At 38.7% G+C, this 12,670-nt stretch overlaps 1 long non-coding RNA gene across 1 annotated transcript in view; it reads left to right on the top strand.

Annotated features, from left to right (window-relative positions):
• Window positions 1-12,433, top strand: part of LOC125461179 (uncharacterized) — a 30,406-nt gene extending 17,973 nt beyond the window's left edge. The window contains exon 3 of the long non-coding RNA XR_009446946.1: window positions 12,267-12,433. This is a non-coding gene — a long non-coding RNA (uncharacterized LOC125461179). The remainder of the gene's footprint in view (window positions 1-12,266) is intronic.
• The last annotated feature ends 237 nt before the right edge of the window (window positions 12,434-12,670 follow it).

Raw genomic sequence — 12,670 nt, 5'->3', positions numbered from 1 at the left:
TCAACAACCTCAAATTAAGTGGCTGCTAGTGAGAGAGACTCTGGAATGTCAGACTTGACCTGGTGTGGGAGGAAGCTTTAAAGGAAGGGACCTATAAGGGAGAAAATGTAATAAAAACTGAACTGCAATCTCCATGTGAATATGCTGGGAGAAAAGACCGCAGTCTAGGCAAGGGCATTTTGAGATAACAGGGTGCAGAGCTGGATGAACACAGCAGGCCAAGCAGCATCTCTAAAGAAGGGTCTAGGCCTGAAACGTCAGCCTTCCTGCTCCTCTGATGCTGCTTGGCCTGCTGTGTTCATCCAGCTGTGCGCCCTGTTATCTCAAAATGTCCTTGCCTAGACTGCGGTCTTTTCTCCCAGCATATTCACATGGAGATTGCAGTTCAGTTTTTATTACTTTTTCAATTACATAATTGAAGACGCACTCACTAATCATCTCTGTGTTGCAGTAAAGGATGCTTTCGTTCTGAAGACTGCCAGCCAACCACCATGAAAAGCAACCAGGACAGAAGAATTTAATCTGGCTGCCATGCCAAAAAGCCCCAAAATCGACTGCTTAACTATAAATGCTCTATTATCTGCTTTTCAGGAACAATCCAGAGAGACACCCATTTTTTGGGGCTCACTTCACATCTCTTATCTGTGTGTATGTTTGTTCGATTATTATTTCAGCTTGTGCCTGGGAACAAATAAACACTCTTTTACTGACAGGCTGAATTAGCTACTTCTAAAACCTAAATTAATTAGGTCGAGAAGGAAAGTATCCACAAAGGAGGAACCCTTTGCAAATTAAACTTGTTGGCAGCAAATGAGGGGGCTGGATGAACAAAGGAGAGGAACCAGTTAATCCCTCTATACCAGGGAGCTTGCCAATTTGGGATGGTAGTAACTTGGAGATTCTCTTCAGGGGTCTGATCATAGCAATATTTGCCTGAAGCCTGCTCCTATAAGTCTTTTTCTTCACTATACTTATAACATTTCTGTCATCTGCAAACGTTTTACCAATATTCTGTAAGTTGCTAATTCCCAGCTGGGGGTTTTGCATGTTGTCTCACATAATTGTGTCAATATCCAGAAAAAAATATATTTGTAAAATATCAAAGATGCCATTTTATATTGAAGCTTTCTTTCATTGTTGCTATTGAGCGCACAGCAGAGCTGACTCTAGATCTGACGAAGAGATTAACTACTGAGAGTTGGATCTTTCTTGAAAATGGAAGGTTAGGAGGAAAAATGAAACAAGCATTTAAAACTGTAACCAATTTAGATAAATAGGATCCAAATAAATATTTCTGCCATATTCATAATTTAACATCAAGGATAATATTTACCAATTAATGTAGGAACAAAGCATAGGAATTAGGAGTGGGAATAGGCAATTTAGCGCTTCAATCCCACTCTGCCATTTAACATGTTCTTGGCTGATCTTATCCTGACCTCAATTCTTCTGTCCTGCCACTCCCCACGGTCCTTTATCCTTCTTTTCATCAGAAACATATCTGTTTCTTTCTTAAGTCTTTTGATTGATTCTACCTCCACTGCACTCTGGGGTAATGAGTTCTGCAGGTTCACAACCCTCTGAGGCAAGTAGTTTCTCCTCATCTCAGTTTTGAACCCACCTCCTCTCTCTCTACATGAATGATATGCTGATCGAGACTGTCCCACAAAGGGGAACATCTACTCAATATCTCCTTTATCAATCCCCTTCAGCATTTTATATACCACAATCAGATCCTCCCCTCATTCTTCTGAGCTCCAGTGAGTACAAATCCCAGCTACTCAACCTCATACAATTGTCTTTTCATCCCTGGAATCAACCAGGTGAACCTCCTCTGAACTGCCTCCAGTGTCACCACATCTTTCCTCAAGTAAGGAGACCAAAACTGAACACCATTCTCCACAGTGTGGTCTCACCAACACCTTACATAATTGTAATGACACAATTTTCATAATCCAGTGCTTTTGCAAGAAATGCTAGGATTCTATTTGCCTTTCTTGGTATTTGCTGTACCGTCTACAAGGCACAAGTCAGGACTGTGGTGGAATACTCCCCACTTGCCTTGGTGAGTGCAGCCTCAACAATACTCAAGAAGTTTGACACCATCCAGGATAAAGCAGCCAGCTTGATTGGCACTGCATCCACAAGTGTCCACTCTCTCCACCACCGACACTCAGTAGCAGCTGTGTATACTATGTACAATATGCACTGCAGAAATTCACCAAAGATCATCAGACAGCACCTTCCAAACCCACAACCACTTCCAAATAGAAGATCAATGGCAGAAAATTTATGGGACCACCACCTTCAAGGTCCCCTCCAAGCCGCTCACTATCTTGACATGGAAATATATCGCTGTTCCTTCACTGTTACAGGGTCAAAATCCTGGAATTCGCTCCTTAATGGCATTGGGGGTCAACCCACAGCAGGAGAACTGCAGCAGTTCAAGAAGGCAGCTCATCACCACCTTCTCAAAGGCAACTGGTGTTGGGCAATAAATGCTGGCCAGCCAGCATTGCCCACATCGTTACTTGCTGCGATTCATTCACAAAGATGCCCAGATCCCTCTGCACTGACACATTTTGGATCTGCTTTGCAGTTAAGTAGTAATTTGCCCTTAAATTTTTCTGCCTAAAATGGGCAACCTCATACTTATCCATTTTAATCTCCATTGGCCAGATTGTGGCTATTTCTCCTAGTCTGTAAATATCAGTCTATAAACTCTCCTCAACACAGCCTGCTTTCCCACCTATTTTAATATCATCTGTGAATTTTGCAACATTACACTCTGTCCCTGCTGGCAGATCATTTATATAGATTGCAAATAGTTGTGGTTTGAGAACTGAACCCTGCGACACCTCACTAGTTAGAGTTGGCTATCCAGAGAAGGGGCCCTTTACCAGGGCCTGCTGCTTTCTGTCAGTCAGCTAATCCTGTCTCTAAGAAAATACTCTACCTTTAACCCTGTGCGATTTAACTTCCTGGATCAATCTTTTATATAACACCTTGTTGAATGCCTTCTGAAAGTCTAAATATACCACATCTACTGAATTGCCATTATCCACGCTGCTGGTTACATCCCCAAAGAACTCCAGCAAGCTTATCAAGCATGACCTGTCCTTCATGAAATCATGCTGACACTGGTGAATTGAGCTTTGTTTTCCCAAGTGTTCAGTTACCTCCTCCTTCATGGTTGACTGCAGTGACTTCCCCACAATAGAGGTCAAACTTACTGGTCTGTAGTCCCTCATTTTTTGCCTATCTCATTTCTTTGAATAAGGGTGTCACTTTAGCATGTTTTCAATCCACTGGTGCCTTTCCAGAATCCAAGGAATTTTGGAATATCATACTAATGAATCCAGTATCTCTGCTGCCACCTTCTCTAATACCATAAGGTGCAGGCCATCAGGCCCTGAGAACTTAGATGTCTTTAATCCCATCAGTTTACTTAATACTTCTGCCCAGTTTTACTAATTTCACCAAGTGCCACTGTAGAAACTGCAGCTTTTGGGAAGAAATTATTATCTTACTCTGTAAAAACAGACAAAATATTGGTTTAATGCCTCTGCCATTACTGAGTTTCCTGTTATTACCTCACCATTTTTGTCCTCTCAAGGGCCAACATTTATTTTCATAATTTTCTTTCATTTTATATGCTTGTAAAGGCTTTTGGTCTCAGTGCTTGTGTTTTTTGTTCGTTTCCTTTTGCAGTTTATCTTTGTTCTTTTGATTTTGTTTCTAGTAACTCTTTACTGACATTTAAGGTTCTCCCAATCCTCCAGAATGCCACTAACCTTTGCAGTATAATATGCCCTAGTTTATACCTTTACGTTATCCTTGACTTACTTGTTAAGCCATGGATGACTTTTCACTATTTTACAATTCCTCTTCCTCTGAGGAATATACTTTAACTTGAGAAGTATTTAGCATCTCCATAAGCATTTGCCACTGTTCTTCAACTGTCCTGCCCTTTAATATTTTTGTCCAGTCCACTTGGGCCATGTTCCTCAGGCATGTGTAATTATCTTTACCCAACACTAAAACTGTCATATGTAACTCTGTCTTCACTCTTTTGACCTGAATTTGAAACTCTTGCATGTTGTAGTCACTCCTTCTAAGAGAATCCTTAACAACAAGATCATTTATCAATTTTCCTCAATACATAACACCAGATTTAAAGTAGCCAGCTCTCCGATAGGCTCCATGACATGTTGCTCTACAAAACAATATCTAATACACTCTATGAACCTTTCTTTGAGACTACCCTTGCCAAATTGATTAATCCAGTCAATATGCACTTTCAAATTACCTCCATAATTATCATTGTTCACTTCTCACAATCCCTCATTTAGTGACAATAACAGTAAATAGGACAAGCATTTGTAGAGATCAGTAGCAGAGGCCTCAGGATATGGAAGTCAATGTGTTTACATTTGGAACCAAACAGGTTCTTGATGCAAACATGGCAGTCTTGGACTGTGATAGACAAAGTCAGAAATCATACGATACAAGGTTATAGTCCAATAAACTAGTTGGATGATAACCTGGTGTCGTGTGACTTCTGACTCTGAGAATTAGTCTGTGGAAGTAATAATGGAAAATAAGAGAATAGCATATGTATTGAACATATATCTTGCATTTATGTTCACTGCAGAGGATGCAAATAACATCCAAGAAATAATTGTAAACCAAGAGGTGAAAGTGAAGGAAGAACCTAAATACAATCACTGGGAAAAGGGTACTATAAAAATTTTGGAACTAAAATCTGACAAATCCCATGTCCTGATGGATGGCAGATTCTTAAAATGTTAAGACAGTTTTAGCATTCCTTTTTCTTTTCCAAAGTTCACTCAATTCTGGAAAGGTTCAGTTAGATTAGGTCATAGCAAATGTAATTCTTTTATTCAAGAACTGAGAGAAACAGAAGTAAAAAAAATAGGCCAGTCAAGTTAAAACCTGGAAGAGGGAACATGTCGGAATCTCTGGTTAAGTAGTTTTTGACATTTAGAAAACACTGAAAGCAATCAGGCAGATTTGACGTGATTTTGTGAAAGGTAATTGAAGTTTAAGTTAATTTGTTTGAGTTACTTAAAGAAGTAGCAAGTAACATAGAAAAAGAGGCACCGGTGGATATGTTATACGTCATTTCCAGAAGGCACCTTGACAAGGTTCCATACCAAAGGTTAGTACACAAAATAAAAGTTTATGGTGTAGAAGGTAACATTTTAGCAATGCAGAGGGATTAAACAGAGTGTAGGCCTAAATGGTTCTTTTTGGGTTAGCTGGAATGAAGTACCACAGGGATAGGTATTGGATCCTCCATTATTTACAGTTTACTTACAATTTATATTCACGACTTGAAAGTAAGACGTATGGTTGTTAACCTTGCAAATTACAGAAAGATATGTGGTTTATGAAGAACGTCTTAAGGATTCTGCAAAAAATTATGTATGGAAGTGAGGGGTAAAATTTTGTCAGAGTACAATCTGGGAAATGCAAACTTGTCTACTTTTGTAGAATGCACAGAAAAACAAAGTACAATTAAAATCAAGAGAGACTAATGAACTTTGAGGTGCAGAGATATTGGGTATCCCTGTGCATAAATCGCAAAATGTATACACTTAGATATCATAATTAGGAAGGTCAAAGGAATGTTTTTATTAATTGTAGGGAAAATAGAATATAAAAATTTGGTTGGTTTGCAATAGATGCACAGGATATTGGTGAGACTACAACTTACAGTACTGTACAAATCTGGTCTCCTTGTTTGAATGGGTCACAATTGAAACAGTTCAGAGAATATTCACTTAGTTGACAAATTGGATGAAGTGGAGAGGTTGAACTGTAACTATTGGATTTGAGGGAATGAGAGGTGATCTCATTGAAACAGAGGACCTTGACATCATTTGACAGCTGAATGCTAGAAACCATGTTTCCTCAATTAGGTGAGGTTAGAACTAGGGGACATATTTAAAAATAAGCTCTCTGTCATTTAAAATGGAAATGAGATTTTGTTTTTCTGAGAGTTTTTTGACTTCGTGGATCTCTTTTCCATAGAGGGCAATAGAAGCAGAATCAATAAATATTTTTAAGGCAGCGGTAGACAGATTCTTCACTAAAAAGGGAGTATAAGGGCATCAGGGACAAGCAGGAGAATGGAGTTTATGCCAAGCTTAGATCAGCACGATTAATTAAAAATGGAGCAAGCTGGAGGGATGAATGGTCTATTTCTGCTACTAGACTGAATGTTTGGAAGTAAAGAATGATAAACTATTACAGCACAAAACTACAAAAGAGATATGATTTGACCAAGAAATAAAAATCAGATTTAGATTCTGCTACTTCACCATACCTTAAGAATAGAAAGGATCCACTGGATTCTGGACCTCATAAACCTGAAGGAAACAAACAGTCATAGTTATGTGGCTCTCAATTGTTGGAACATAGCAGAAGTTAGGCTAGATATTCCAAACAAAAACTCAGAAAATTCTGTGCTTAACTGCCAGGTTAGTCATATTTAGTTGAAGATGGCAATCGTCTCACTAGCTTCTGGAGACCTTACATAAAATACATCCTATTATTTTTCATAGTAGCTTAGAAAAATGACCCACTACCTTCATGAACCAGTGCAGGTGTCATGTCATTTCACATTGTGAATGCAGTGGAGCTAGAATGGTACAGAAATTTTGAATTGACTTTTCTATAAGGTTTCCAAAAGAAAATTTCTTTTTTCAATATTAATATTTGCATATTGCATTGAATTTAATTTTAGGAACAGCTGATATCAACTGAGAGGATTAGTAGGAAGATCTGTCAGTCAGAAATTAACAAAATCTAATATTCCTCTGAAAATCCAAAACTGGGTAGGTTTAAACATGCTATGGGATGGAATTATATTTGGCTAGTGTAACTCAGCTATCCTGTGTTTTTTTTTCCTTTTTTTTCATTAGCCCCAGGTCTCTTAGTAAAACTCCTACCTAACATAAACCATAACTAATTTGTTTTGATAAATCATCATGCAGCAGCAACCATTTGCTTCAAGATTCCTCCATGACTTTTATAGATGTTTCCTCTGCAATCTCCCAGGTTAATGCTCCAATCCACTGTGTATTGAAGTAGTGGGTATTTGGCTGCTGACTAATGATACAGTGATATTGGTGCCCTGATGTGTGAAATCATGAACTGTTAGAAAAATTTCCAAATTTCTGATAATGATGCTCATTGCTGATCAGATTGAAGGCAAGATACCCTTTTTGCTACAGAAATTTTTCTGTAATCTAGGTAATAGCAATTAAAAATACAATAACCTAAGTTAACTCATCTTACAGTTGTGTTCTTTGCTGTAGAAAACATGCATTTTGCATTTCTAATTCTCTACAAGTTCTCTACAGCAAAGAGTACAACTGTAAGATAACTTTTGTTATTGTATTTCTAATGGCGACGACCTAAATTAGAACTTGAGTTTTGAACTTTAGTTATCAGCTACTAGCTGTCAGAGGACAACGTTTCTTTTTTTAAAAAAATTATAGATCTTAATGAGCTGCAATCTTATTCCACGTTCGTGACAACTTATAGTTTTCAATTAAGCATACTTTGATAATTAAACTTAAAAATTACAACCACAACAGTTAATTCACAGTTTATTTAGCAGGTAGAAACTGGGGAGTCGGTGTTTCCTCCTACAGATTCAATGTACTTTTTTTTACACTGCCGAACTAATTACCGCACAAGTTTTAGATACTACGCTTTTTGAGAAGCTGGATAAACGTCTTCCCCAAATTCTTGGTCTATTCCGTGTTGTGTTATTTTTGTTTTTCTCTCTGTCTCTCTGGTGTGGTTTCTCTGCCTTCACTGGTTGCAGGGAAATTAAGTGTCTTTGAGCTTGCAGGAGCTTCGCTCTCTTACACGGGGCCACAGCAAAGTGGGCAACAGGGAGTCCTTGCGGGTGAGGAGTATTTTAGTCTCACCCATTTGCTGTCTGGCTCACAGGGATCAACAGGGGTGTCGCCTTCGGGTTTCCTGGCCGGCGCTTCTTCATCTTTCTTCGTTTTCCAAGGCTCTTCTTTATTCAGTTTTCGACCCTCATTTTTGTTTCCCACGGCGGTTTGGGACTGGGACCGACTTTTCCGGGACTCTCTTGATCTCTGTCTATTTTGCCTATCTCGGTGTGGAGTGCGCCTGTTGCCTTCAATGAGGATGGTTTGATTATCAGCCATGCTGAGAGTCAGCGAATCCGGGTCCACGTTATCAGGCAACTGAAATTCGTTAGAGAAACCATGGAAATTGTATCTAACTTCCCCATCTTTCGTCTTGATCTCGTCTACACGCTGGCCATACACATTGACCCTGGTGTCCCTGACAGTCGCGTTCACTCGATGTGGCCCCTCGGCGTCCTGCAGATTGACAGCCACCGTGTATTTATTCGGGGGGTGAGCAAATGAAGCGCGTCCCTTCTCTGACTTTTTCTTCGGCATATTTCGCCCTGCCTTCGATTCCAAAGCAACGTGAAGTCCAAAAGCAGGATGCGTTGACCCGCGTTGTACAATTCACAGGCTTAATTTTTTCTGTAAACGACAGTGCATCTGCTTACGCCACAGAACTGAAAAACGTCTCTTACACCTCTATGATGAAATGACTGTAGCACCAATAATACTTGTAACTTACAGCAAAAAAATGTTGACAAGTGGCGAGGGTTGAGGATGAAGTGGAAACTCACAACCACTTTTCGTTATGGTAAAGATCGAATTGAATTGGGAAGCCGATGTTTGCGAGTCAGCAGCGTTTTGTACGGAATGTGAACGGTGCATTTGCCAGAGTCAATGACATTGAATCATAGAGTTGTACAGCACGCAAACAGACCCTCGGCCATGCCGATCAGATGTCCTAAACTGCTGTAGTCCCACTTGCCAGTGCTTGGCCCTTATCCCTGTAAACCCTTCCTATTCAGATGCCTTTTAACTGCTGTAATTGTACCAGCCTCCGCCACTTCCTTTGGCATCTCACTGTATTCATGCAGCACCCTCTGCATGGAAAAAATTGCCCCATAGGCCCCTTTTAAAATCTTTCCCCTCTCATCTTAAACCTATGCCCTCCAGTTTTGGACTCCCCAACCCCGTGGAAAGGATCTTGTATTTATATCATTTGACGAGTAACCCTGAAGCACTGTTGAAATTCAACCAGGGCAGCTGGTGGAATTCAAATTCAATTCGTACATTTAGAGTATAAAATGAATCTCAGTAAAAGAACCCAAACTACCATTGACTGTGCTAAAAGCCCAACTGGCCAACTATGACATGAGAGAAGAAAAGGAATAGGTAACTGCGCCTGGAATGTCCCTGATAGCCAGTAACATCTCATGAAAGACTAAAAGGAGAGGAAATTCTCTTTCACATTGATACACAAGGTCCAGTGTTATTGGAACAATGTGATCCTGAGCTGACTGGACACAAATGTCACAATTAAACTCCCCAGTGCTGAGTTTCTGCTGTGGAAGCAAGCAATAAAATGTGCGCAGTATGCTGGCCCTGTGATTCACACTGGATACATATGACTGCACCTGAGATTCAGGGCAAATTGGCTCAGAATATGATGCTTTTTGATGTTTAACAGCCAACTCTCATTGCCTATTTGAATCTGAACACAACCTCAAGAATCAGTACAATACAAAATGAAGTTGTAGCCTGTCATTGACAGTTCCACGAACAAGCAATGTTATACACCACTCACCTTCAAGAATAGAAAATCTGTACTTGATTTGGTAAGAACATGCCCTTTTCTAATCTCATGTTGATCCCATAACAAAGAAAATTTTGTTCAATGAGGTACAATTAGATATTAACAGCAAGCCATGAAATAACCACTACTGAACAAATCAATCTGGCCTTGAAAAATTACTTTTGTGGAAGGGTGATAACTTTCAATCATAATAAACCACTAATTTTTTTAAAATTGTATCTGTTCAAAGAATGAAAACATGTTTGTTGATTTTTGTTCTACCCTTTATCGTGTCCATGTGTCTTGATCTTTGTTACACATTGTGATTGTTAAAAAAATTAATTTGATCCTTTTCTTCATTGGCTGTCTGCCAGAATTTTTAAGTGTGATAGCCTGCAATGTTATCTCAATGACATAATTATAGGTTTGATATTGGGAATTCCTAATAAACAGCATTATAAACAATTCCAGGTCAAGAGGGTTAATGCTTTTGATGAAAAGATCATGAGATTTCTCACTGAGGTTCTCCTCAAAATCAGTGATTTGCCACTGACCAGCTAATGTGACAAACACCCTTGAATTGATTCCATTGACAGAAACCTATCATTCTGACCTGGTAATGTGACTTGTTTTGTGATTGGGACCTGCTTCAGGCAAATGGACTTTTGTCCAACTTTACATGATTTGGTCAGGCTAAACAGATATTTGGGCAGAAACTGCAGGCCTTTTGAGGTCTGGCAATACAAAGAACATAATTATTTAATTTATTATATAGTCAAGGGCTCCTAGTTATTTCAAGACCTTAAAATGATGACGTGAAGCTGTTTGAAATTTCTAGATAGTGCAAATAATCTCACAATTCTTAACATGTCAAACTTAACATGAAAAGTCAAGTGAGTTCTCCCTGAGAAACTCATTTATGAAGTGTTATCGCCATGGCTGGTGAGAAGCCAATTTAAAGGAGAGGAATATAAATGTTGAATGAATATTGCCCCAGACGAGCAGTGCTATTAATACATTATAAATATGCTGGACATTGTGAATTATGCTATCAGTAAGTGATCACTAAAAATGATGTACATTATTCCCCTACAACAATTGCATTCAGCATATACATCATTTAAGAAATAAGACAGAGCTACATGAAATGATGGCTATGGTGACACCTTCCAATGAGCTGCTGATGTCAATGCTGGCAGTGATGGAGATACCATTTAGAAACCACATGACTCAACATGGGGTGAGGAAAAAGACGGTTGATGGATGAAAGGGAATTGCAGTTAAATCGTATGCAAATTAGGTTTATTGGTTTTTTCAAGGCTACTTATACACATTACTTGCTAGCTTAATTGGGTAGTGAAGTCGCCAATGAGACTATTTCATCCAGATAAGCGGAGGTTCAACAGGAAATTGAAAAGCACAAACAAAATATCACATAATCATTAAGAAAAAGGAATGCAATATTTTTACATAGTGTGTTAAATGTATCTCATTGATTACTGGACTCCTTAATTATTCTAGCTCATTAACAGGCATCCTTTCATGTATTTCATATTCCTGTGTAGTCCATATCCCACAAATGATCCAGTTTATAAAAGCTTATCTGTATTTCACACAACCAGAAGTCACAGATGTGACCTAACTGTTGTGGTTAATATAAAATTAAATTTACCAATTGGATATAACTTTAAAAAAAAATTGTGGTACAATAAATTACTCACCACAAATATTTCATCAGTGGACGAATGTGATAATTGTTGAAGAAATATCCACACAGGAGTTTACGCTGATCCAGCAGTGAGAATATTCTCTGTATTTCATCCCATACAGCAGTCTGTTTATCACATTTGAACAATGGAATTAATATTTGGAAATATTACAGTTGCATAGAACTCATAAAGTAGATACGGGATGTTTGGGTCATCCTTTTGTGTTGGTTACCTTAGCATGATTCTTACCCCAGCTGACTTTATCTAACCCGATTGGTATGTCTTTCTACTCTTCCTCATGTCTTAGCCATGTGCTGGGAAAGTGGGGACAATGTTTGGCCATTGTGGAATGGGGATTGTATTGTGAGCAGGCTAGAGGAATACTGAGGGCAACCTTGGTAAAAGAACAATTAATCATCTGGAAATTCCAGACATGTAGCTGCATTGATTTTACCACAATAGAAAATTATTTGGTACAATGGCTAGAAATTTACTGTAGAATTCCTTAGGTCGATTCTTTGTTATATCCATGGCAATAGTTTTTGACTGAGAACTCATGTAAAACAGAAGTCATCTACTGTGGTGCATAGAAATTACAGTATCAATTTGGCTGAAGATCCAATGGTTAGAAGGTGTCAGTTGCCAATCTGCCTGGAATATGTGGCATAAAGAACCTTCGAGCACCTGGAATTTTTCATGCTTATGCCTTAACCAATGCCTTCAAGTCATTGAGCACCAAAGATAATATGTAATTTCTGTTTGCATTCACCATGCTGAGAACTATTCAAATAGTACCCACATGAAACTTCATTGATTTAATTGTAACCCTATGATTTATTGCAGACAGATAAGAGAGCCTTTAGTAGCAGAGACAAGGAACAGTCAGGTACAAATCGGAGTCATCCCTCAAGATGAATTGACATGCATGGTGTTACCTCACTCAAATTCCTGCACCCAACAAGAAGCTTGCCAGACTGCCAACGCAGCAGCAAACATGATGCCTGAACTAAGAGTCCTACTTCATGGCTGTTACAAATATTTTTGTCTTATGTATATTTGTGACAAATTTTGTTTTATGAAGCTCCTTTGAAGCACATTGGGATAATTTAAAATGTTTAATGTGCTATATAAACTAAAGTTGTTTAGTGAAATTGTTCTTTAGTTATTGTTCCCTTCAGGGTGAAATGTAGAGACAGTAAGCCCAGAGAACTCTGAGGAATTTTCAGTACTGGATAAGAAAGAAAAGA

This window comes from Stegostoma tigrinum, chromosome 19 (assembly GCF_030684315.1).
Source record: "Stegostoma tigrinum isolate sSteTig4 chromosome 19, sSteTig4.hap1, whole genome shotgun sequence".
NCBI classification, from domain to species: domain Eukaryota; kingdom Metazoa; phylum Chordata; class Chondrichthyes; order Orectolobiformes; family Stegostomatidae; genus Stegostoma; species Stegostoma tigrinum.
This window is presented reverse-complemented; position numbering and strand designations above follow the sequence as displayed.